This window comes from Callorhinchus milii, unplaced genomic scaffold, assembly GCF_018977255.1.
Source record: "Callorhinchus milii isolate IMCB2004 unplaced genomic scaffold, IMCB_Cmil_1.0 Scaffold6, whole genome shotgun sequence".
Taxonomy (NCBI): domain Eukaryota; kingdom Metazoa; phylum Chordata; class Chondrichthyes; order Chimaeriformes; family Callorhinchidae; genus Callorhinchus; species Callorhinchus milii.
The window spans coordinates 15561468-15587003 of record NW_024704747.1 but is presented as its reverse complement, the minus strand read 5'-3'; the positions used below and the strand labels follow the sequence as shown (position 1 = coordinate 15587003).

Below are 25536 nucleotides of genomic sequence, written 5' to 3'. Positions count from 1 at the left end.
AGTCGCTGATGTGGAGCTAATCAGGAGAATCTCAGTCTTGTTGACGTTCAACTTTAGAAAGTTAGCTCTCATCCAGAACTTCATGTCTGACAGACATTCTGTCAGGATAGCAGCGATCCTGGAGTTGAGGGTGGAGGCAGAAGGATAGAGTTGGGTGTCATCCGCACACATGTGGAAGTTGACCCCATGTCTGTGGATGATGTCACCAAGAGTGGATCCCCTTGATTTTGGTCTCAAGGAAATCCAGCATCTCCTCACAGTTGGAATTAGAAGGGAGGATAGGTGAGGTGTGAGAGAATAGGTAGAGGAGCCAAATATTGTTTCAATCATGTTTTCTGTGATCTGATTCAAGCAAGAATAAAATCCCTGTTAAATGGCCATGACCGAATTTCCTTATCTGTGAAGAGCTTTTAGAAGTTTTGAAATAATAAGATGAATTAAAATTGCAGTTTTTCCACCTGAGACCATCAATTGCTGTAAGAAAAGAGACACATTCAGTGCAAACTTGCTCTTTGTAATAGAACAATGGACACAGGAGAATGAGTTAAATAAGCTTAATAAACGATTTGGCAGCTATTCAAGCAGCAGTTTGACACTGAACCAAACTGAATGATCTGATTTCTCACCCTTCCAACCCCCGCCCCACCCCCCCAAGACTTGATTACTGACTTAAAATCATTGACTGTTGTTTTTAATACTTCTATACCAAAAAGGAATAAAACCTGATCAGTTGTTATGTTTTGTGCTGTCATGAATAAACAAATGTGAAAACTTTATTTAATAAAAAATGAATGGTCTACCAGTTTGAATGAGGCATTCATGGAGGCAAACTACCGCTCAATGGACTGTAGTCCTGGAGGCTACCCCAAAGTGACTTTATGTGCCATTTTGGGATGCCATAGGTTTGCTATTACTGTCATAGTATGATTTTCTTAATGCAGGCACAGTTTACTGTGTTTTCAGTTTGACTGTATTGTCCAGTGCCTTGGGACATCCTCCTGACATACTATAATCCTTGCATTTGACATAGCGCTTTTCACATCTTCTAGATGTCTCAAAGTGCTTCACAGAATATGCTGTAAAGTGAATTGACTGTATATTTGTGGGCGAAACATGAAATGTGCTATACAAATGTAATTTTGTTGTTGGTTGGAAACCTCTGTTGTTTAATGTGACTATTGACTGCATGGGTTGTGGTGACATTGGTGGATTGATGGGTACACTGCAAATGATGCAGATATATTGAGAATCAATTTGTTAAGTGGAAATTGTTTATGTAGATATCATCATAAATGTATTGCTCTTTGCTTTAGTTAACCATGACACTAATTGTTTGAAGGCGACATAACTTCCAACTAGTGGGACTATTTCTTGATGGATGAGTTGCTGGACGGGGCGATGGTCCTGCCGACAATGTCACCCAATTTGTGTTAAGTTATGCGGCTCACCAAAAGGCTTGCACCGAGTTCCTGGTACCTGCTATCCACTGTAGACTTAGTGAGAGCTCAAACCTATGCTTATTGGATGTCTAATGCCCAACTAGTGACTATCCTGGAGGTGAGGTAGGTAGGTTTCCTTAGGGCTCAGATGGCTCCATGTTGTGACATGCCTGGCAATGGAATATCGAAATCAAGTTGATACTTTGTGGTGGTCTCATTCATTTAATTTCTGAGCCACGTGGGCCGCTAGTGCTCCATGACACTGTTGATCACATACTATCCAGTCCTGATGTGTCGTAAGGTCTTAGAGAGACAGACCTGCAAGAATTCTTCCTGCTTGGCTCCTGTTAACCTTCAAGCAAAAACCATAACCGATAGTTTGGTTATAGCTAGAAAAGCAATTGTAAGCTTGTCAGACAATGTTCACAGAACCATGATACGTGAGTTTAGCTGGTTACACTTTTAATTCATGCTGTGGGGCCTTGACAACCAACTTATTCCACCTGGGAATCAAATGTTGAGGAGCACCTTGGTCACTGATTGCTCATATGAAGGATTTGAGTGGAGTCAAACAGATTGATCTATTCAATATTTTTTGTGGGGTTGAACACCTGGCTGACACATGCAGTAACTCATTTCCATGCTTAAGATTTTCCACAGCAGACGAAGTTCAATGCATGCTACCTACACATGGAAATTCCCGTGTTTGGAATGGAATGCACATCCTGCTTACCTAATTCTGGAGAGTTTTAGACACAGGTTGGCAAGAGCTGAGGCCTGAGCACTCTAGAGTGTGAGTTGATGTACTCCTGAGTTTAACCAGCTAAAACCACATAGCTTGCCTTTGAATGCACTGTCTGGCAAGCTTCCTGTTGTTTGTCCAGCTAGGACTGCCCATTAGGGCTTTAGCTTGCAGGGTTAACAACAGCTGAGTGGGAAGAATCCCTGCCCCAGTTACGCAATATTAATGTAATAACAATAATCTTTGCATTTGATATAGTGCCTTATCACGTCTTCGAGAAGTCTCAACATGTTTCACAGCATATACTGTAAAGTAAATTGACTATGTTTTGTGGCAAAACGCTGTAGCTAATTGTGCACAGCCGTGTCCCGGAAACAGTTGTGGATTGAGTGACCAAATTTTTTTTCTTTTTGAAGGAATTATTAGCCCAGGAAAAGCGATCTGCCAATTGACTAACAACCGGATTACTACTTACTTCTAGGTAAACAGAGGCGTGTGGAATAAGAAAACCTGCCCAACGTTTTGTCTTGCCAGGATTCAAACTTGCGAAGCATGTGTTCTAACCACTGAGCTACAGGATTCCACTTCCCTACCTCTCCAACCTTTTTTCCCCAACCCGGGGCTCTGCTTGACTGGCCCTGGACTCCTGTTTGTCCATCATGCAATCCATTTCACCATTGGCGGCCACACTTTCAGCAACTACGCCCGAATCTCTGGAGTACTCCTCCATCCCTCTGCCTGCCCCCTCCTTCTCCATTTTCAGGTCACGCCTGAAAATCTTCTTCTTCAGCTGTGCCTATGGTCACCTTACCCCGGCTCGGCATCATGCTCCGCCACTGTCAAAAGTTCCGGGATGATACCCTGCGTGAGGGGCGCTATATAAATGTAAATTGTTGTTGGATGTTTTTCTCTCCATAAGCCTTATTCTTATATAGGATATCCTGCACTTGAAATTAATTTGCCATTGAAGTGTTCATTGCACAAGGATGGCTGTTAATTGGGTTACCCATACAGCATTGCTATTGGTTTACCAGTGAGAATTGAATACAGAAATTGAGACAGATATGAATTCCTTCAAGAACCATTCCAAAAAGAATTTTATCAATTCTTGCAATGGTTTCAGTTCATTGGTTTTGATGCCTTTGGGAGTCCAATGGAATGTGATCAGCATGATTAACATAATTAATGTAAACATGTGTGTGGAGAACGGTCAAGAAAAACATGATTTTCCAGTTATGAATAACTGGACAGCTACTGGAAATATTGAGTAGCTAACTAGCAGGCTAGACCAGAAACAGCAGAGAATGCTGTTTTATTTATTTTAAAATGTATTTTAAATATCTTTCAAGCGCTCTGGGATTCTATCCAGGAGGGACTCTATAAATACAAGTTCCTGTTTTTTTTAAAAAAACGTTCGGCTTACAAAACTGTTGAGTAGTCATTTCACAACTTGGTGCTTTTTTTTAAACAAAAGGTTGGTATCACATAGGTGGACATTTGTTCACCAACAAGCCCACAATATGGGGCTATTGAGGGATTTCAAATGTCTTTGCTCATCAAAGTTCAAAAGGGATATTAGTGTGAAGTTCAAGTTCAGATGATACTCATACATGGATCAAATCCGAGAGCAATCCTACTTTGCAGATCCATAAGTGTTAGACCATCAACATTTTTGATACTTCAGTGAATGAAGTATCCAGTGATACTTCTGAGCATGTGAGTAAGTTTGTTTTGTTTGTCAACTGGGTGTCACACATGCAGAAACTATTCTTACTAGTATCCAAACAAGGCCATTAAATATGTGTGCCATCTACACCTAGGAATTTTCCTATACTTGGAAGGAAAAGTGCACTTTCTTCCAGGAAGGACGAACCCTGCTTTCTGACTTCTCAAAAGTATTGAGTGCAGATTTTGCAAGAGCCAAGGCTGGGGGACCCCAGAGTGTGCATTGGGGTACTGCTGGTTCTGAACTAGCTAAAACCTCATGACTTGCCATTGAGAACATTGTCTGGCAAGCTTTTGCTGTTTGTCCTGCTCAGATCATCCTACCCATTTAGGGCTTTGCTTTGCAGAATCAACAGAAGTCAAAAGGGAAGAATCCCTGCCCCCAGTGACTAGTGTGTTTCTCCAAAACCTGCTGACAAGCTAGGCAGGCTGTTCTGTTATCACTAGGGCCTTGGAGTACCGCAACCTGCCTGGATTATCGAGCCCGCCACACAGGGTTGAATTGATTCTGATCATAAGAAGAGCGCTTTAAATGAAGTTGTTGATGGTGGGGTACCATGACAGCAACAAGAAATCTACATTTATATAGTATCTTTCAAGTCAGGAGGATATCGAAAGGTACTGCATCGTTAATATGTCACCTTTTTGCTTAGAAAATGCTTGCTCCCTTTTGGTTTTAGTTTGTACATGTGTGAACCCATGACATTTTTATATATGAGTTGCATTGTTAGGCATCAGCTGGAGTATTGTGTCCAATTCTGTGCACCACACTTTAGGCAGGATGTCAGGGCCTTGGAAAACGTGCAAAGGAAACTTACCAGAATGATACAAAGGATGAGAGATCTAAGTTAAGTGGAGAGACTCAAGAGTCTGGGCTTGTTATCCTTAGAGCAGAGAAGGTTAAGGAAGACTTGATTATGAGGGGCTTTGATAAAGAAAAGTAGAAACTGTTTCCTCTGGGGGGTGGTCGGTAACCAGAGGACACAGATTTAACATAATTGGCAAAAGAACCAGAGGGGAGACCAGGAAAATTTTTTTATCGGGAGAGTTGTTAATATCTGGGATGGATTTCCTGAAAAGGTGTTGGAAGCAGACTCGATACTAGCTTTCAAAAGAGAATTGGATCGGTACTTGAAAAGGAAACATTTGCAGGGTTAAGAGTGAGGGAGTGGGACTAGTTTGATAGCTTTTCCAAAGAGCTGGCACGGGCGCGCTGGGCCGAATGGCCTCCTTCTGTGCTGTATAATTCTATGTTGTTGGACTTCGAATTTGGAGGCTAGTCTATACGTTCAAGTTTTCATTTAGGGCACAACCCACAAAGTTTTAACCCAGAGCTGAGAGAGCGAATAACTGATTGAATCTAATTTTGAATGGCTTCATACGTGGCTCATTGGACTAACCGATTACGTCAGACATGCAACCAATAGACAAAAATGTATATCTTGGTTTTTAGTTGGAAGTTAGTGAAGCACAACGATGGGCACATCCACTCAAATTTTCAAGTAATTTCTTTGTTTGGCTTAATATGTTTTTCTTATGTTTTTCTAATTTCAAACCAATTATCTACTTACAGGTTGAGAGAGTTTCATTGCGATAACAATGTAAAGATATTGGATGGAAGTTTTTGGTGTTCTTTTTAATTAAAAAGGATGAATTGTCAGAAAGAAATTTAATGCGTTCTTTCCAAATATTTTCTGACAATGTCGTCAAGGCAGGAAATTGGCTGAAGTCACAATAAATTTAGGCTGCCAAACTAAAATTCCAATTTATTTTATTTCACCAAGACTAGCTGCATTCCACAGATGGATCAGTTGTCCTACAAAGACTATTGTTTTGTAAAATATTTTATTAGTTTGTTATCTTCTCATAATATATTTCTGTTAACAAGATGCCCCTTCAATTTTTAAAGGAGTTATTAATTGTTGTTAACAATTGATTGCAATCAATGTATTATTTTATCTACTTTGTGAATAGACCATAGAGCAGGAATCTAACGTGAATATATCTAGAAATACAAAATTCCAGTGTTCCTGTGTTATTGCATTTTCTAATCATATGTTTTCTTATGTTAAGCCAATTTGCTACCAAATCCATGCCACAAATTTTTAATTACAAACTTCAGATGTTTTTTCTCAATTGTTTCTAAAACTAGTAAAATCAAGTAAATTATGTGTATGAGATTCTCCTTATTCAATTAATCAGTTATTTTTTCGATGAATGTCGAAGTTTTTAAAAATAATAACTTGTGATTTTAATATTGAGACCAAATTACACTAGATATCCTCCAGTCCTCTGGTGTAGACAGTCTATTGGTAGATTTTGAGATACTTTTCAGGGATACTTCTATTTCTTTCCTCATGTTAGGTGTCTATCCCAACGATCCAGGTGTCTGTACACATTCAAAACTTAAGTTTCTAACTTTTCCATTACTTTTCCATTTCCATTGAATGGATGTGGAATTGGTCCATGCTGGCTGTACACCTGTCTGTTAGTAGCAATCTTGACTTTTGAGTCAGAACTTTGTGGATTCAAACTCCCCGTGAGGACTTTAAGCTCGTAGTGTAGCCTGATACCCCAGAGCTGTGGGAGTGCTGCATTGTCAGAGGTGCTATCCTTCGGATGAGAAATTAAACCAAGGTTGAAGACCTCATGGCACTATTTGAAAGAGAAGGGAGTTCCCAAGCAAAAATCCTCCAGATAAAATTGGATGTTCACTTCCTTTCTGCTAATGGGACATATTTTGCATAAATTGGCTGTGGGGTTGACTGCAAATACATAGTCACTGTCCGTTACAGTGAATCCCATGAAGCGTTTTGAGACATTTCGATAATATGACACTTGCCAAATGTAAAGATTATATTCATGAAGAATAATTTTAAAACGCCTGCCATTTTCTTTCCTACCATACAACAGTTTCAGCTCAGATTCCACAGCACACAAACCCAGAGTTAAGCTCTGGTTGGCATAGCATTCACAGTTTCAATCCTTATAATAACTAGCTGTACCCTTTGCAGCTACTCTTGCGATCAGTTTCATTTAATAGGTCTTCTCTTTCGTTTGGCATTTTTATTTGCCCTTGAAAAGCTTGGTCTTTGCTTTTTAGGCATCTCTATCCTTTAAGATTAAGAAAATGTGCTATTGAACTCATTAGCATCCCATGTTCACATATTTGCATACATATCCTTTTGGGAGGAGTCCAACTGGGAGGACTCCGTGAGAGTACTCCTAACACGCTGACAGACATTTTGTCTTTATTAGTAGAATGGTGTGTGACCTCTGTTGCTACTTTGTTGCAGAATACCATGCATACCTTTTTGGGGGCTTAAAGCATTTTTTTAATAAAGCTCATCAAACGATAGGAGATCCCAGAAAAAAAGATCCAATAACCCAGAAATATGCCATGGCGCTCCCCCATGCAAGATCTTTCTGATGAGGTATAAATCGTGTCTCTACGTCAATCGGTTATTGTGTTCATGGCAGACACACAGACAGACATTTTGTCTTTGTTAGTATAGATAATAATTATAATTCTTGCATTTGATATAGCACCTTATCAAGGCGTCTCAAAGCGCTTCGCTGAATATACTATGAAGTGAATTGACCGTATGACTATTTTGTGAACGAAATATGGCAGGCAATTGCGCACAGCAGTGTCCTACAAACAGTTGTGGATTGAGTAACCAAATTTATATTATTTTATTATATTCCCTCCACAAGCTGCAGGTCATTCAGAACTCTGCAGCTCGTGTACTGTCCCGCACCAGGCTTCGGGACCACATCACTCCCACCCTCGCTCGCCTCCACTGGCTCCCCATCCCCCAGAGGATCGAATTCAAGATCCTCATCCTCACCTACAAGGCCATTCACGGCCTTGCTCCCTCCTACCTCTCTGACCTACTATCCCCCTCCCTACCCGCCCGTACCCTCCGTTCCTCTGGCTCCACATCCACATCTGCTCCACATCCCCTGCCCCAACCGCCCTACCATCGGTGGCCGGGCCTTCAGCTCCTAGGCTCTGTAACTCTATCCCCCAGTGCCTTTGCCTTGCTTCCTCCCTTTCCTCCTTCAAGGCCGGTCTCAAGACCTTTCTCTTTGACCGTGCCTTCAGCTCCCCTCTCGACTCTCTACCGCCTCCTCGCTCCCTCCCTTCCCTACCCTCACCCTGACCATTTCCCCCTTGCTTGGGTCCTGACCCAACTGTACAGCGCCTTGGGACGTCCTCCCGACGTGAAAGGCGCTCTATAAATGGAATCTTGTTGTTGTTATACCACAGGTGCAGTAAGAGTAAGTATTACTTTGGTCCACTGAGTAGAGCAAAAGTATAATAGAATCTACCATTCTCCAGGAGTGACATTTGCTTACAGAATGGTCATTATACCTTGCATTATATCCTCCAATGCACTTTGATATGTCACCCTGACGTCAAAGGTGCTATATCAAATGCAATTATTATATTGGTAGGCAACATCAAACTACCATTAATAGTTTTTTTAAAAAAGAAATTAAACGCTCTCTTCTCTTCTCCTTCATTTTTATTCTCTGGCTTCCTCCTGTGCTATGTTGAATGGTTTCTAAGCATGTGTGCTTGAAGAGCTCAGGGATCATGCTGTTGGCCAAGTTTACTTGGCCACTCTCCCGTATGTGAGATTCTGAATCGGTCTTGGGCCCTCAATTCTCACATAGTGCTCGGAGTTCAAACATGATGTGCAGCCATGGCAGATTATAGCTGGGTGCTTCACATTGGTTTTTGTAAAATGTATTTTTTGTGGGTGGGGGGGCGCGTTTGGGGGGAGACATGGAGAAAGTATAGTAGTGAGATGGTGTGGACTGTGATTTGTTAAGTATGAAGTTTTCATATGAAGTTTCATGATCAATTGAGCTTCAGAATCGTAAGGTTTTAAGTAGCCCAAGGGGTTGTGTTACTTGAGTGTTCGGGTGGGTGGGGAAGAAACTTGGTTCTTATTGCAAGAGGCACTGAAACCACAAGCAATGTAACAAGAATTATTATTGTAGCCCTGAGCAATGCTTGAGGTATGCTGTTGGATTGTTTAAACCATGTTTCATTATCATTAGCAATCCATTTCTTAAAAATGTGGAAGCGTGCTTTAGGAAAATAGCAAGAACATGTTTTCTACTCTCATGTTTTGTCAGCTGAGTTAGCTCCAAGGGTTGACAAAGGAATGTCGAAATCGAGTCAACCCACTGTGGCAGACTGGGTAGGTCAGTCACAGTGATGGAATAAAGTACTGCAGCGTAGATTATGGTAGTACTGTGGATTTTATGCTTAATCATGGTAAAAAATGTTGGACTTGTGTACCAAGGGCATGGAGGGCAAAGGTGGGAGAACAAATTACTAGTTCATTTAACTTTCAAATAATTGTGGGATGGGGTAGTTTGCAGGTAAGTTCACTGCTTAATTTCTGCAAGGCAGTTTGGTAAAACCTTTAGTAGATATTTTATGGAAGATATTTTCTGCATGACAAAGTACCAAACCACAGATTTAGATACATATTTGGAAGGTGATATGTTTAGATTTTGTTCAGTATGATTGATTTATAGGCTTCTGGCAGGTGTGCAGTGAAATTCTATCATGTTCATAAACTGCTAGGAAACGTCTTGTTATCATTATGCAGCCTATCTTTGGGACCACTATAAGGAGCCTGAGCACAGAGAGATGCTGATCTAGAAGAACTTAAGCTGATTAAAGAAGTTAGAAGCTAATTATTTTGCTTATCTCAAAAGCATTTTCAAAAAGCTCAGATTACCAGGGAGATCATTCCAGTGAGATGACTTGTTAGTGTTCCAGTGACTGTTACTGGTATTCTTTTGGCAGTGAAAAGTCACGGTACTGCTGATTTTTTTTGCCATATGGCCTTTCAAGGTCCTGAAGGAGACTGCTGACACTTCACAGAATACAAGGTCAAATTGAATGCAGGAGGTTATGGAAGTTGTCAAGCTGCACCTTTCACACCACATGCTTCATACATTTTTCAAAAACAAATGAAAAATGATGTTAAGATAGCAAAAAAAAAACTCTAAGCAATAACTTGATTTCAAAAAGTGCTGAGTGTGGTTGTCTGCACCATATTAAGGCATGGGCCCCTTCTAAAATCCAATTTTGTGCATTAATCAGAGGGATTCCATTCACTAACATGTAGGTAGGGGAACAGGACATTTTGCTGATTACCGCTGGATTCCCTGGTTCCACGCATGATTCGTTCATTCTCTAAATAGTTTGTGTCAGCATTATTCAAGCAGGATAACGGTTTGCAAGCATAGCTATTGAAAGACCAAGGGTGAATATTAAAATGATGGCATGTGACACCTATTTAAATCTCACAAAATTAAACTGAGCATATTTACAATTATAAATGAATGATGGGAGTTATTGAGCATGGGTTTGGAGCAATGGAATAAAAGATGTTGAGGTCTTGGTTATTTAGATGGTACCTTAGTTTGTTTCACAACCCAATAAACATATAGAAAGTGAGAGTACCCCTGATGACTTGGGGAAGTTCAGATTGGTTCAGGCGAAAGCAGTCTCGCCTTGGCATCGGAAAGTCATGAGTTCAAAGCCCCACTTTATGCCTTTATAATAATCTTTACATGTGATATATTATCTTGAACATCAAGAGGATATTTCAAAATACTTCACAGGATATACTGTAAAGTAGTGACTGTGATTTTTATGTGAACACGGCAGCTAATTTACTCATAGCAATGTCCCACAAACAGCCATGAAGTGAATGACCAATTTTATCTGGGGGATCATTGATCAGGAAACCGGGAGAAATTCCCTTTATTTTCAAATAGTGCCACAGAATCTTTAATGCGCACCTGAACCGGCAGATTGCATAATAATAATAATATTGCATTTGATATAAGGAGCTATATCAAGTGCAAGGATTATTATTGGTTTAACATCTAATATTATTGTTTTAACTTCTAATTCATAGGATGGCCCATCCACTAATGCAGCAAATTTCCAGCGCATGAGTTCCATCCACCAACATGGGTCTTCAACTTTCTGCCACAGAGCAGAGATCCTTTGAGCTCACAGACTAAGTTGATATTCTAGTTCAGTACAGCAGCAATGCTGCAATGTCAGACTTTAAATGAGACGTTCAACTGAGGTTCCATCTGCCTGTTCAGGACCTTTACACAAACAAAAAAGAGAAAGGAGTTTCTCCCAGTGATCTGGCCAGCAGCCCTCCTGATAAAGTGGTGGTTCATTTCATGGCTGTTTGTGTAATCTGTTGATGCAAAATGGCTGCCAATTTGCTAACATTTTATATTAATTTCCTATGATGTTTGAGACTTTTGATAAGAGAAGGTGGTTTAAAACTTCAAGTTCTTTTGTTAAATGTTTTGATATTGGCATGTGACAGTGGACTTGCATTCCCTGCAGATCAAAGAAGAACCCTTTAAGATTATTTAATCTTTGACCTATTTTAAAAATGTGGTGATTTGGTCCTTGGTGAATATCTTGGTCTTTCCTGTTGTCTTGATGATTTGCTCACTAATATCCGGATCCAGATTTTGCTGCTCAATTGTCTGCTCCCGGCAACCTCCAGCGAGTCTGTCCAATTCAATTTCCTCATTGCTTATACTAGACTAGTGCTGTGTGTAGCGGATCTAAGCAGTGATTTGCAATTCATTTTATAGTGGTATGTGCTGGATGTACGTGTCATAGGATCTGTGGATAAATTGTGGAAAAATGGAAATTAAAAAATAATGAAACATCAAGAAAGCCCCACAGATAAACACAATTCTACATTAATGAAAAACAGTAAGTTATTGTATTCACCGAATTTATAAAAACATTTACTACATTTATAAAGGTAACATGTTGCTGTCAAATTCTACTGTATTAATAAAAAAACAAAAGCGAGAGCTGAATATTTTCTGCATCCTTCAAAGTTGGAATGTGTTGCGTTTTTTTTCTGCTGGTGGTTTCTTTTGGTCAGTGAACCTTCAGTTTCAGTTCAAACATTCGTGTTTTTTTATTGTCGTCTTTTAATGGTAGATATAGCATTTAACTTGCTTGTTACTGCCTCCCTTTACTTTTTGAACTTCATGACTTATTAGTGGTCTTAAATATTCTTGACCTGGTCATCACCAATTGTTTGAGCTCATACCAAGTGAATTTAAGTTTTTGAAGCCCTTTTGACCTTCCTCTACCAATTTTTCCAGGAAGCAGTCAAGGCTATGAATTCTGACTTATGAATATTTTTGTGTATCTTCATTCTCCTTGAACACAATTATTGAATGTGGCTGTGTCAGAAAATTTGGAGAATGCTCAATGAAATTATTTCTCCTCCAGCAGCATCTAAAATCTGGCCTTTTTGCCCTAACAGCTGGAAAAGAAACAGTGCAGTTTTGTTCAGACAAGTAGAGACTAGTTTAATTTCTCTTCCATCGCCACAAAAAGACTCTTGTGTATGTTTGTGTGTGTCTCATTGATAACTCTAAAAAATCTTGTGCTCTTTAGGAGGAGATTTTGTGCCATGTGTGAGATATTTAAGGTGGATTAAGAATAGTGGTATGGTGACCAGGCTATACAGATGGCTTGCCTCTCAAATTGCGTGTGAGCACCAGGAAATTGAAAAGTCAGTAGTTTGCTAGGATAACATGCCAATGTTGATATTTTTAATTTGTACCATTTTGGTAGGGATGGAAGAACAAAGTGGATAATTTGCAAGTTATTGAATTTTCTTGCCAATAATAACCTTAACACACCATCAAAATGTTTTAAAGCACTTCAAAGATTTTTTTTATTGTAAAGTGCCGTGACTGTACATTTGCAGGCAAATACAGCAGCCAAATTTTACACAGCAAATTTGCACAAATAGACATGAAGTAAATAACCCATTTTTATTTGTATGATTGTTGGTTAAGACACTGGGAAAACTCCCTTCACTTTGAATTGTCCAATTCATTTTTTTAAATCCACTTAAGCAGGCTTGTCATCCAAAATGCGGCAAATCCAATAAAGCAGCGCTCCGTGGCACTGCATTGGAGTGTCAGCCTTACCTATGAGCTTAAAGTCCCAATGTGGAGCTTGATCCCAGAATCTTCTGACATAGAGTTGAGAAGGCTACCAGATGAGTCAGGTTGACACTAAATATCATCTATATGTTGAATACTGATGATTTTTAGTGTGTTCTGAACTAATTGCAATTACTGGAATGATAGCTTTGTTTGATTGGCGGACCTTGAGCTGATCTGTGAACATGCCTGTCGTGTTATGAAATTGTCACTTGTCTTGTTTTTTTAATTTGAATCTAAGTCTGGAGCATTTCTGAAGAAGGAAATTTCCTCGCAGCCTGGGAAGTGCTGCTTTGTTAGAGATATACTTTTTTGGCTGAGATGTTTACTCAGCTCCCCATCCCCAAGAAGGTAGAGTTCAAAATCCTCCTCTTCACCTTCAAAGCCCTCCACAGCCTTGCTCCTTCATACCTCTGTGATCAGCTAACCTGCTATATCAACCCACCCACTCTCTCCACTCTGAAGGCTCCGGCCTGCTCCACATCCTCTGCTCGACCGTCGGCGGTCAGGCCTTTAACCTCTAGAACTCTCTCCCACAGTCCCTTTGCCTTGCTCACTCCCTTGCCTCCTTCAAGGAATGTCTCAAGCCCCTCCTCTTCGACCATGCCTTTAGTCACCCCGCTACCACTACCCTCCCTGCTCTCCACCCCTCTCAACTCTCTGCTCAGGTCCAAATCCCTGACTGAATTGGGATGCTGAAAAGTGTTGTACAAATGTATTTATTTGTTATAAATTGATCATTTATCTCACCTGTTCAAATCATTATCATGTTTGCCTACAAAATCAATTGCTACATTTTATACCTGTCGCTTGTGAAGTTCTTTGAGCTTTGATGTGGAAAGTTTGAAATTGAAAATGATTTTTTTGTTGTAGATTGATCTGGAATCACTCCTCAGAGTATCTTTGATTTTTTTTTAAAAAACATCCTTTGTCATCAAATATGTACCCTCTAAATGTCAAACTTTGACAATATTCTCCAGTATGGAGGAAAAGCTGTGTCAAATCATAACTGCTAATGATGGAACACGTTTGTTGCTATGCTTGCTGTTCCCTCATTCATTTGTACAGCTTGATTCATTTGTACAGACTTCATTTCTATCAGGTGTAATATACTTTTAAAAATTAAAAAGATTTGGGGAATTAAAATGCTTATGTATTCAATGCGTCCAGTACACAAAGATTTCTGGGCTTTTTCTCACCCCAGTAAGAAGTAACATGGAGGAGGGGTTACAAGGCAAGGGAGGATGTCCTGGTAATGATGAAAATGGTGCATTGGTGTATGCTGAATTCTTCGTGTTGTTCATTTGGGGAGGACAAGTTTGCAGGGCTAAGGTGAGAGAGCGGGGGAGTGGGATTGATTTGGATAGCTCTTTTCAAAGAGCCGGCCCAGACACGAAGGGCCGAATGGTCTCTTTCTGTGCTGTATAATTCTATGATTCATGCACTTGAAATACTGCAATTAGTATTTCCGTTTCTCTTTGTATTTTGGCTGTAGTTCCTGTTAACACGTCTCGTTTAAACCTGAGCCTCTTCCTATTTTTGTGACTGCTTCCTGCCTTCAGTGACTCCACCTGGAACACAGTCTGCCATTCAAACCCAAACAAACAATGCTCTTTGTTACAACTGATGTTTTTCCCTTCTTATCTCTCTTTTACGCTATTTAAGTGGGTAAAGGTTGTAAGTAAGGTGAGGATGAGTTTAATTCTGCAGAGGAGATTATAAATAATTGTTTGGTACATTACCTGTGTTACTTTGAAATTGCCTTTTTATATTCTCGTTGCATAACAAATTGACCATTTTTAATTATGTAGGTATTACGTTTGTAAAATATGAAATTTGTTTTAAAGGTCCATTCCCTAGAATGCAAGCCCTTGTAAGACGCTGTAAACATATAAAACAGTGTTCAGAGGCACTATCTTGCGTGAAGGGTGCAACATAAATGCAAGTTCTTGTTGTTGAAGTTTTACTGTTGATACTTCTGGTAATAAAATCTTTAAATTAAACATTGAATGTAAAATTAGAAGTCTGAAATCTGTATTTCAATTGCAGCATTTTGGAGTATAAATGTGATTTCAGCCAACGTGGCAGTTTGGAGCTGAGTTTCAGATCAGGTTGTTGCACAAACTAAGCTTTCTTTCTGGAGTAGCTGGCTTCCTTTCTATAGTTGATAACTGTACTACTTATCTAAACTAAGTGTCATGTTTGAGTAAAATTTGGAAAGAGAGAAGAAAAAAGGCAAATAGGGATTTTCCTGTATCAGGAGTGTACTCTACTGCACAACTGCTGTATACTATGCTTCAAATTACCACTTCATTAGCTTTCCTCGTAACTATAATGCATAATGCCAAATCTATATTGGTTAGTAATTTTTTGAATGTTAATGTACAGTTATTTTTAACTTTCATTTGCCATATTTTACTGAAATTAAACTTGAAAGTATTTGATGTAAATGGTTTTGAGGTGTTTTAACTATGTTGTGAGTTGTTGCTTCTCAGCTTCGCTCCTTCCTCTCCCGCCACTCCCTTCTCGAACCCCTCCAATTGGGCTTCCGTGCTGCCCACAGCACAGAAACTGCCCTGGTCAAAGTGTCTAATGATATCCTCTCCACCTGCGACCAGGGCTCCCTCTGCCTCGTCGTCCTCCTTGACCTCTTTGCTGCTTTCGACACCGTCAACCACTCTATCCTCATCCACCGCCTCTCCTCTCACCTCAACCTCCACGGCGCTGTCCTTGATTGGTTCAGATCATACCTCTCACACCGCCTGCATTTCATCTCCTCAAATGGCTTCTCCTTTAGCCCCAGAACTGTCTCGTGCGGCATTCCTCAGAGCTCTGTCCTTGGTCCCCTCTTCTTCAATATCTATATGCTCCCTCTTGGTGACATCATCTGCAGACATGGGGTCAACTTCCACATTTATGTGGATGACACCCAACTCTACCTCTCTGCCGCTACCTTGACACCAGGACCACTGCTGACCTGACACAATGTCTGTCAGACATCAAGTCCTGGATAAGAGCTAACTTTCTTCAACAAAAACGTCAACAAGACCGAGGCTCTCCTGATTGGTTCCCGTCAGCGCCTCCTCACCTCAGGCGCGGACAGTATCACCTTGGGACGTCCTTCCGACGTGAAAGGTGCTATATAAATGTAATTTTGTTGTTGTTATGGAAAAGCAAGATTGTTTTATTAGAATTATTTAGACCACTGAGTTTGGTTCATCAATAATACAAACACATCTGTTGAACCGTATACAGCGATTCTCAAAACAATCAAATCAAATGTCAAAACTTTCTTTTAATTGTGATTTGCAATACAGTTAATGTATATTTTGTGTTTAAAAGGTTAGAGAAATGTCTGTCATTGTTGGCAGGAATGTGGAATCCTATTGTTACTGACTACACAATTAGTTCTGGTATTTCTCACTAAAGTCGTCACATTCCAACAGTTAGCTTTAACTATCTAGTGATATTGACTAGCAGCCAAAAGACTACAATAGTATGTGGAGCACCATAGTATTGTGAAACACTCTCACTAATGTCATAATCCGCTCTTGTAGTGTGGTGGTGGGTGGGTGGGGGATGGGTATTGCAGGTTCGGAGTTGCAAAGCCTGAGGAGTGCATTGTAGACCTGTGTGTCAGGCAAAGCAAAGGCGCTCAAGTGCGTTAGCTTGGTCAGGATACTTTGGATTTCTGTGGCTGTGCATTTAAGTGAATGAAGATAGTGTTGTATTGGGTCCTGTAGGGGTTAGCGAGAAATTAATTTTAAGATTTTGTGCATCATTTTGGAGGATAAAACTGTCTTGATTGGGAGAATATTCTAAGTGCTGAACATATTGCTGCCGTAATTTATTTAGTGGAAGGAAAGTTATTGAAATAGCAGCAAAAAATTAACTTGATTTTTTATTGATATTACTGTACAACTATTGTATTTTCTATTTTGGTTTCCCTAACTATCCTTGCAGGTAAGACATTGCTGTGGATTAAGACTCTTAAAGCCGCTTAACTAGCGCTATTGCTGCTGAATGTTGTTGTTGGCTTTTGTGTCAGATGGAATTGAGTAAATGTTCATCATGCTGCTGTACTATTTTAGCTATAATTACATACCCAGTTCCATAGCCAAGAAATCAAGCAGGTAATTTTGCTATTAATTGTTCCCTGTTCTTTTGTGGAAATGTGTGGTATCTGTTCTTGCTGAGAACAAGATCTTGGCATTTGTGAGTTGACGAGTGTGGGCCGTTGTCTGAAAACCGTGTCAAAGAATGTTTTTGCACCAATTTACTGGACTATCAGGTTTTTGGAGCCTTTGTGCTACTAAAAAGGACCCATTTCAGGACTGTTTCCATTGCTATTATGTATTCAATCAGATTTACTGTATTTGGTTTTTATAAATAATCCTTGCATTGATGTAATACATTATCATGTTGTCAAGCAATCTCAAAGCACTGTAAAATGTAATGACTGTATATATTTTGTACGTGAACACAGCAGCCAATTTGCATGTAGCAATGTTCCACAAACAGCCACAAAGTGAATGACCATTTTTTAAAAAAAATCTGGCGATTGTTGGCCAGGACACCGGGAGAAATGTCGACCTGAACAGGCAGACTAGAACACTGTTTAACATCTCATTTGAAGGTTGGCACCTCTGACACTCCCATCCCCAGCACTGCACTGGACTCTAGAATAAGTTCAAGGTCTCGGTACCTGAATCTTCTGATACGGAGACGAGAGTGCTCCCAATTCAGCCAGGCTGCTTAGCCTACTTTCCATTTGGAATGGATTTTAAAGATGCACATGGATGATGAACATTCATATATTAGAAATAAAAACAGAAGTCGCTGGGAACACTCAACAACAACAAGATTCCATTTATAGAGCGCCTTTCACGTCGGGAGGACGTCCCAAGGCGCTGGACAGTTGGGTCAGCAGGTCAGCCAGCATCTATGGAGAGAGAAAAGTGAGAAAAGTTTCAGATTGATGACCTTTCGTCAGGGACCAGTAAAACAACTACCAAGACCAAAATTTGTGACAAATAAAACTTCTCTGCAGTAATGGTCTTATTAAGTCAAAGCTGCTGTCCCATAGGAATTTGTTCAAAGAACTGACTTAATGTTTCAGGTTGATAACCTTTTGTCACTTTCCTCTCTCCATAGATGCTGCCAGACCTGCTGATTGTTCTCAGCGACTTCTGTTTTTATTTCAGATTTGCAACATCTGCAGTTTTTTTCTCTTTTATTCATATACTAGCTGTCCCCATTGCAGCTATGTTTGCATCCAGTTTAATTTAAACAGCCTTCTCTCTTTCGCCTGGTGTTTTTATTTGTCCTTGAAAGGCTTGATCTTTGTTTCTTAAGCATATTTATCCCTTAAGATTAGGAAAATTTGCTATTGAACTGGTTAACATCCCTTGTTCACATATTTGCACACATCCTGGTTGGGAGGACTCGTGGTTGAAGTCCGCACATGTGTGATGAGCTTGTTTAGGTCACGATAGGAGATTCCGCCCCCTCCCCTCCACCCTACAAAAANTATGCCCATGATACTCCCCCATACAAGACCTTTCTGATGAAGTATAAATCATGTCTCACATCAATTGGTTAGACAGACAGACATTTTCTCTTGATTAGTATAATTATATTAGTATCGATGTATCCCTCTAGAAGGGTGTGTGACCTCTGTGACTATGACTCTGTGAACCCCCCCCACAAAAAAATGCTTGTGCAAGACCTTTCCGATGAGGTATAAATCATGTCTCATACACCTATGGTCACCTTCCCACTCCCCATGGCTCGGCCTTGGGCTCCGCCATTGTTAAGTGCTCTGAGACGCTGCTCGACATGGAGGGCGCTATATCAATGCAAGTTGTTGTTCTACGTCAATCGGTCATTGTGTTCTTGGCAGACAGACATTTCGTCTTTATTAGTTTAGATTAGATATGAACTTATCAGATGGACAAAAGTAACTGTTCACTGATAAACTGCCATTGATCCATGGACGAAAGCCTTTAAACTGATTGGATAAATCTAGGAGGTCGTACCACCTCCTTTCATTAAATTTATAACTTATGATTTGACTTTTTGTGCTGTTTCAGTGTGAGGTGTTCTTTGGGTAAATTTGTGTGGGACAGCAGCTTTGACTTAATGAGACCATCACTGCAGAGAAGCTTTATCTGTGGCTGTGGTTGCAAATGTTGGTCTTGGCAGTTGTTTATGTGGTCTATTCTGTTTGATGCTATGTGTTTGTTGAAGTTAAGCATTTGTTTGAATTGATTCCATTATTTAACGTTCAGAAAGGGGTGTTTATAACACCATGTTGCCACTTTACATTGAGATTGATGACTTGCCTTGATCTTTCCTTTAGAGCCTTTTGTAAATAATATACCAAATCATGGTACTTCCAACTCCTTTCTGTTTAATTTAATCCTGTTTAATTTTAATCCTGTTGTTGAGGTCAACTAGGTGTGATCTGCCAAGGTGCTAATTCAGGTTTGCTGTGCTTTCTGAAAATCTTAGCTCTTTGCCGCAGAGGATTCTGACTGCTGTTTTTTCTGCAGATGCTGACGTAGGTTGATTTCACTTCCTGAAAAGCCCGAATCTCTGCTGCAGAGGATTCTTGCTACTGCTTGTTCATTAGAAACTGACAAAGGATAGTCATAGCAAGCTGAATAAACCAGCACCTTGCTGTACATGTGGCTTATCAAAATTACATTTTCTACAAATTCATTTATTACCATCTCTTGTTTTCGAATATTAATGTTTAAATTCAATCCCCCTATTTTTAAACCTCAGCTGTCTATTTTATGCTGTGTCAAATCTTCAAAGCTACTATGGCAGCTTTATAAGCAAGCAAAATGAATAATGTCCAGAGCAAATTTTTAAAATGTATTTTATAATCAAAGTCATAAGCATCTTTCTAGATATGAAAAACAATCTATTTAATAGTCTACATTGTTCTTATTTTCCTTCCTATAAAAAATCCCAACTGGCACTTGTGCAGTTCATTCATAAATACAGCTGTGTGCTTCATCCTTCAACCTGCCACCCAGGCAGCTGACTAGCAGCATTTCGTATGGCAAAAGTATTGCATAGTAGCCAGTTGTTTGGAGATATGCATAACGACCAGTTGTTTTGAAGGGGAGAAAGTGTTGACAAAAAGGGCTGCTGAGTTTGACATGCCTGTGACAAAGGCAAAACATTTCTCTGGTTAAACTTGTGGCCCGGATAAAAAAAATCATGCACATACAAGATGTGGATTATGTTGATTACGCATATTAAAGCTGAAAATTTAATGTTGCTTTTATTGTAAAGATTACTGTTGATACCAGGCCCTAATGTCGGTGATTCTACTGCAAAATGCTTCAAATGAGAAGGTACTGGTACCTTTGGAAACTTCAAACCTTAAAGTTGTGGCTTTTACTAATGCCTCCTGATGAAACATTAAGCATTTTTCTGGCTGCCAAACCCCAAATGGTTGACTCACTGTCTTTGCAGGTCAGAGATATAATTTATTGCTTATGGCTATTATGCACCTGGCCCACCTGAAGTCTAAAGTTTCTTATTGTTTTGTGCTTGAAATCACTGTCTGCGACCTCCTAACCCCCTACCAACCCGCCCGTTCCCTCCTCTCAGCCGGCTCTGGCCTTCTCCACGTCCCACGACCCCACCCGCCCACCATTGGCGGGAGAGCCTTCAGCCACTCTGCCCCCAACCTCTGGAATTCTATTCCCCAGTCACTCCGCCTCACCGCCTCCTTTAAGTCCTGCCTCAAGACCCCCCTCTTCGACCATGCGATCGGCCACCCCCCTTGGTTTCTCTCTCACCACCCCCACCCCCACCCCCCGACCCCAGCTCGGGTCTGAAATGCTGTACTCTGTCCAGGGCCTTGGGACATCCTCCCGATGTGAAAGGTGCTATACAAATGTAATCTTGTTGTTGTCTAAAATTTAAAATTGTGCGAGATTTTTGGAAATTCATAAATTGTCTTAATTTTAATTTTCAGTTCGTAAAATTTGCTTCTGGAGCTTTTATGTGGCTCAATGGTGTTCACTTGCAATATAAACTCAATGCTCAAAGATCTGGCAACTCAACAAATAATACAGAACTGATAATGTACAGTAAATGCAGGGAAGATAGTCAAATACAGAAAAGTAGATTTTTTTTATCTTCCCCATTGGTCATTGCTGCTGCTTTAGGTTAAAGCTGATGAAACAAATTTGAAATGTGATTACTGGTACTTTTGGAAGTCAGCATTTGAAGCTGGCCCCAGTGAAACAACACCAGCACACATTTCAATGCTTTGTACTTGTATACAAGGAGAAGCTTCCAGTGCAGCATTTTTTTACAATATTGTTTCCAGCAAACAGCTGCATGATTCTGTGTGTTTTACTTTCTATTACCTTAGTAGAACACTTATTTCCTGGTCCTTATGATCAGTGGTTCTTTGGTCATAATTTTGAATGTTGGATATAGTAGGAGAAGGGTAAAGAAAAGACATAAAATCAGCAGGAGACGGTGTTTGTTTTCGCAGAACCACCACCCCACCCACCCCCACACATGCACTTTAATTCTAGGATCCAGCAGCCCTCTTGTATCGCCTCCATAAGTGACCTTGCTTTGTGTGTCCAAGATATGTGGAGAATGAGCCCCTTTTCTGTTTTTGTCCCAGTACTTTCCACTAGGGTATTTTGGATAGTGATAAGGAGCAGACACTGCTGGATTTTCTTTCTTACTGTAAAGTTCGATGACTGTGTATTTGTAGGTGAATGCAGCAGCCAGTTTGCACACATTAAATGTCTCACAACTCATGAAGCTATGAAGTGAATGATCATTTTTTTTATTTAGGGGAATCGTTGACCAGGAACCTGGGGAAGTCTCCCTTCTCTTTTTGAATAGTACCAAGGGATCGTTAACATCTGAACAGGCAGGCAGGACCTCAGTTTAACATCTCATCTGATGTACGACACCACCTACAATGCAGTGTTCCCTCAGCACTGTCAGATAGACTATTTAAATTTGACTGTCAGACTATTTAAGTTGCAACGTGGAGTTTGAACCCACAACCTTTATTTCTGACTCAGGCAAGATAGCTACCAACTGAGCCGTGGTGAGATGCTTATGGACAAAATAGTTTGGTGTGTTTCTGAGCATTTGAAATGCCGAGTTAATGTTGTGGAAGTCCAGTTTTGGTGGTTGAAGAAATGCTTTATAATTGCAGAACAGATTGGGGCAAGAAAGCCACCTTGTTCAAACTTTGGTGACTTCTACAAAATAATTTTAAGTCCAAGTAAAAATCTCCTGATGGGTAACAAAATAATGGATGATATAGAAAGAAAATGTTCTCTGTTGATACAAGACTTTAGTAGTGCCAGTTGGTTCACTGAACTGCCAGACCCATTCATCTTTGTTTACTTAAGAATGGCTGTGTTTCAGGGTTTAGCTAAGGATGCATTGTACTGTGGTTTGTCTGTTCACAATTATCTTGAATAATCACAGGATTCTCACATCTGTGATATCATATCAATATCTGCATTTATATGTTCAGAGAGTATGTTCTCATGGTATTCACCTATTGTGTAATAGGCAAGGTATGTTGCAGGTTTCCTGACTGTCCAGTGACTTTTCCCAATGTTAAAGGTGCTATACACATGTGAGTTGTTTTGAAACCATTTGTCAGCCTGGCTCTCTCATCTCTGAGTTGAAACTTTAAGGCTGACAGGGGTTCAAGCCCTATATCGGGACATCTGATGCTTTGTCAGAGTTTCCGTACTTCAGCTGAGACATTAAGCGATGGTGGCCATTAAAGATCCCTTGACCATACTTGCAAAGAAGGGAGTTTTGCCTACTTGCCAACGATTCCCCAGATAAAATTGGTCATTCACTTTGTGGCTGCTTGTGGGATATTGCTATGGGCAAATTGGTGTTCACTTGCAAATGCAAATGCACAGTCACTTGCAGTAAATTTTGTGAAGTGCCTTGAGACCTTTCGACAATGTGACAAGGTCCTGTATCAAATGCAAGAAGCTCCCAAATTACAGTGGCAATTCACTTTACAATATATCCTGTGAAGTTTTTTGTGAAGCACTTAGAAAAGCAGATGCATAATGTACAATATCTTCATTTTTTAAATTATGATTATATGGGGGGAAAAAAGAATTAACCCCCTCCGTCAACACACACTTGTTTTTTCTCCTCAATCAACTAAATCACCACTGTATGTACTGAAGATAAATTGTTCTGTGATCCTGGACATCAGACCACTACTGCAGACTATTTTGGTAATTGAGATACTGAAACAATTGTTTCCATAACTAATCTGGAAATGTTTCTTGAAGTCAATGGGTCAGGGTAATTTATTAAGATAAATGCTCGGCACTTTCTGCACTGGGGCAATGGCCTAGATGTACAACAGATCTTTGAATATCAAACCACTATATATTTTGCCCACAAATGTACAGTCAATTCACTTTATAACATATTCTGTGAAGCGCTTTGAGACGTCTAGAAGACATGAAAAGCGCTATATCAAATGCAAGGATTATTATTATTACTATGTTGACAGTGTCTTCTAGGTTGAACAGCCTTTTGTTCTAATCCTGCTTTCCTTTATGGAAGAATTGACAGAATGTGGAAGTAAAGGATAAATTGAAACCCAAACTGTATTTAAGATTCAATTTAAGGTTCTGTATCTTCTTCACAGAGCTTTATCAGTACTGCACTTTTGTATTTACTAACCTTAGTGGCATTATGAAGAAGGTCACCACCACATTCCTTTTCTTTATCCAGTTTAGAGATAAATATCTGGATTTCATTTTCATGGTATGCAACATGGTCCTATCCAGATATTTAATGTAAGGTCACACCTATATGTGCAGTCACACCCATGCAGAAATATCTTGATGACTTTGCTCACATGTAATACGACAGCTGCTTATGCCCTTGAGGTTCAAGTCAGCTGATTCATAGAAATGTAATCACTTAGCTGTACTTCACATTGATGTCCATTTGAATTAAGCAAAATATTTCAATAAGGTGATGGATTCCTATTATATAGAATGTCAATCACCAAGGAAATAACTAAAGGCATATCTTTGTACAAACAGCAAACATTAGCTACCTGCAATGGAAGAGTGGAACAGTGAGATTCATTTACTGACCAAGTATCTGTAGGAAATTGCTGGAAGAGTTTCTATTATAATCAGAAAAAAGTTTGAAAGATCTTGCTCTTCAATTTTTGTCAAAAGAAAATCCAGTTCTATCTTTGCTAAAATGTTTTTTTGAAGTCTAACCAGGATGCTGTATGTATAAAATTGGTATTTTATTAACTAAAATGAGTGTTATAAGGCAGTGATTGAGAACTTTGATCACTGCAACAACAAAATTACATTTGTATAGCGCCTTTCTTGTTGGGAGGACATCCCAAGCAAGCCGGAAGCCACTGAGCGGAGGAAGCAAGCAGGTTGGTAGGGGGTTAGAAGGTTGCAGAGGTAAGGGAGAGCAAGGCTATGGAGGGTTTTGAAGGTGAGTACCAGGTTCTTGAACTGTATCCTCTGTGTGATGGAAAACGAGTGGAGTCAGGCGAGAATGGGGGTGATAGGGTTGTGGAGCTTGGTGCTGGAGTGGACACGGGCTTCAGAGTTCTGGATGATCTGCAGCCTAGTTGGGGAGGCCTACAAACGGGGAGTTTGCGTAGTCGAGCCTGGATGTTATGAATGAGTGTATGAGCATCTGTACACTGCATAGAATTGGAGTGCATTAGGAGATGGCCTTACGGAAAATTCCTTGATTAGCATGTACTATTAGGAGGGATAAGATTAGTGATATTATTTGATGGTAATTCCTCAAAGATGAAAAGACCACAGACCCACAGCTGTATATGATTCTCTGGGATCAGTAATGATCTACTTTTATTACTTCCCTCACTCAGATATTGGGGAAGCTTGGCATTACTGGAATAACTTGGAGAATTTAATACCAGTTAATTATGTTGGTTACAATGAAGAAATATATGTATCCTTATATAAAAGCTTCTCAGACTGGTATTTGGACAGCATTATAATAATTGTTGAAATTGGAATAAATTCAATTTGTTTTATTTCTCTGAAATATAGCTGTTTTTAGAGCTACATAATGCCCTTTCTTATAAATCCAACACAGAGAACAAGTGAGTTATGGCATTTGTCTACCATAGCTATCCATATGTGAAGGAAAAAATAATATTTGAACTGTATGCCAAAATGAAGTTGTGTCCCCTGTAAAATAATCACCGACTTTTTATTGCTGCTGGTAATGAAAATTTAAGGCTGAGAATTTGGGAATTCCTATTGTCCCACATAAAGTTTTGGTCTGGTATCAGATGGACTACAATTTATTCAAAAACATCTGTCCATTAACTCTCAGTAAGTGAATGTATCTGGTTACCCTGCATGTGGGAGTTTACATTTGTTTTGGGCATTAAGCCAAGAGACTGCAGTACAAGCTCATTCAAAGTCATTCTTGGGTCCTACTTGTGCAATTGTATTCCCGAGCTAAAGATGGAACTTCTCTCCAGACACCTGTATTGTTTGTGGAGGCAGGTATATGCTA

The 25536-nt window shown here is 39.8% G+C and overlaps 1 protein-coding gene across 4 annotated transcripts in view; it reads left to right on the top strand.

Moving 5' to 3' along the window:
• LOC103176851 (disco-interacting protein 2 homolog A) overlaps positions 1–25536 on the top strand; it is a 122021-nt gene that overhangs the window by 1968 nt on the left and 94517 nt on the right. The gene's annotated exons all lie outside the window — the stretch shown is intronic.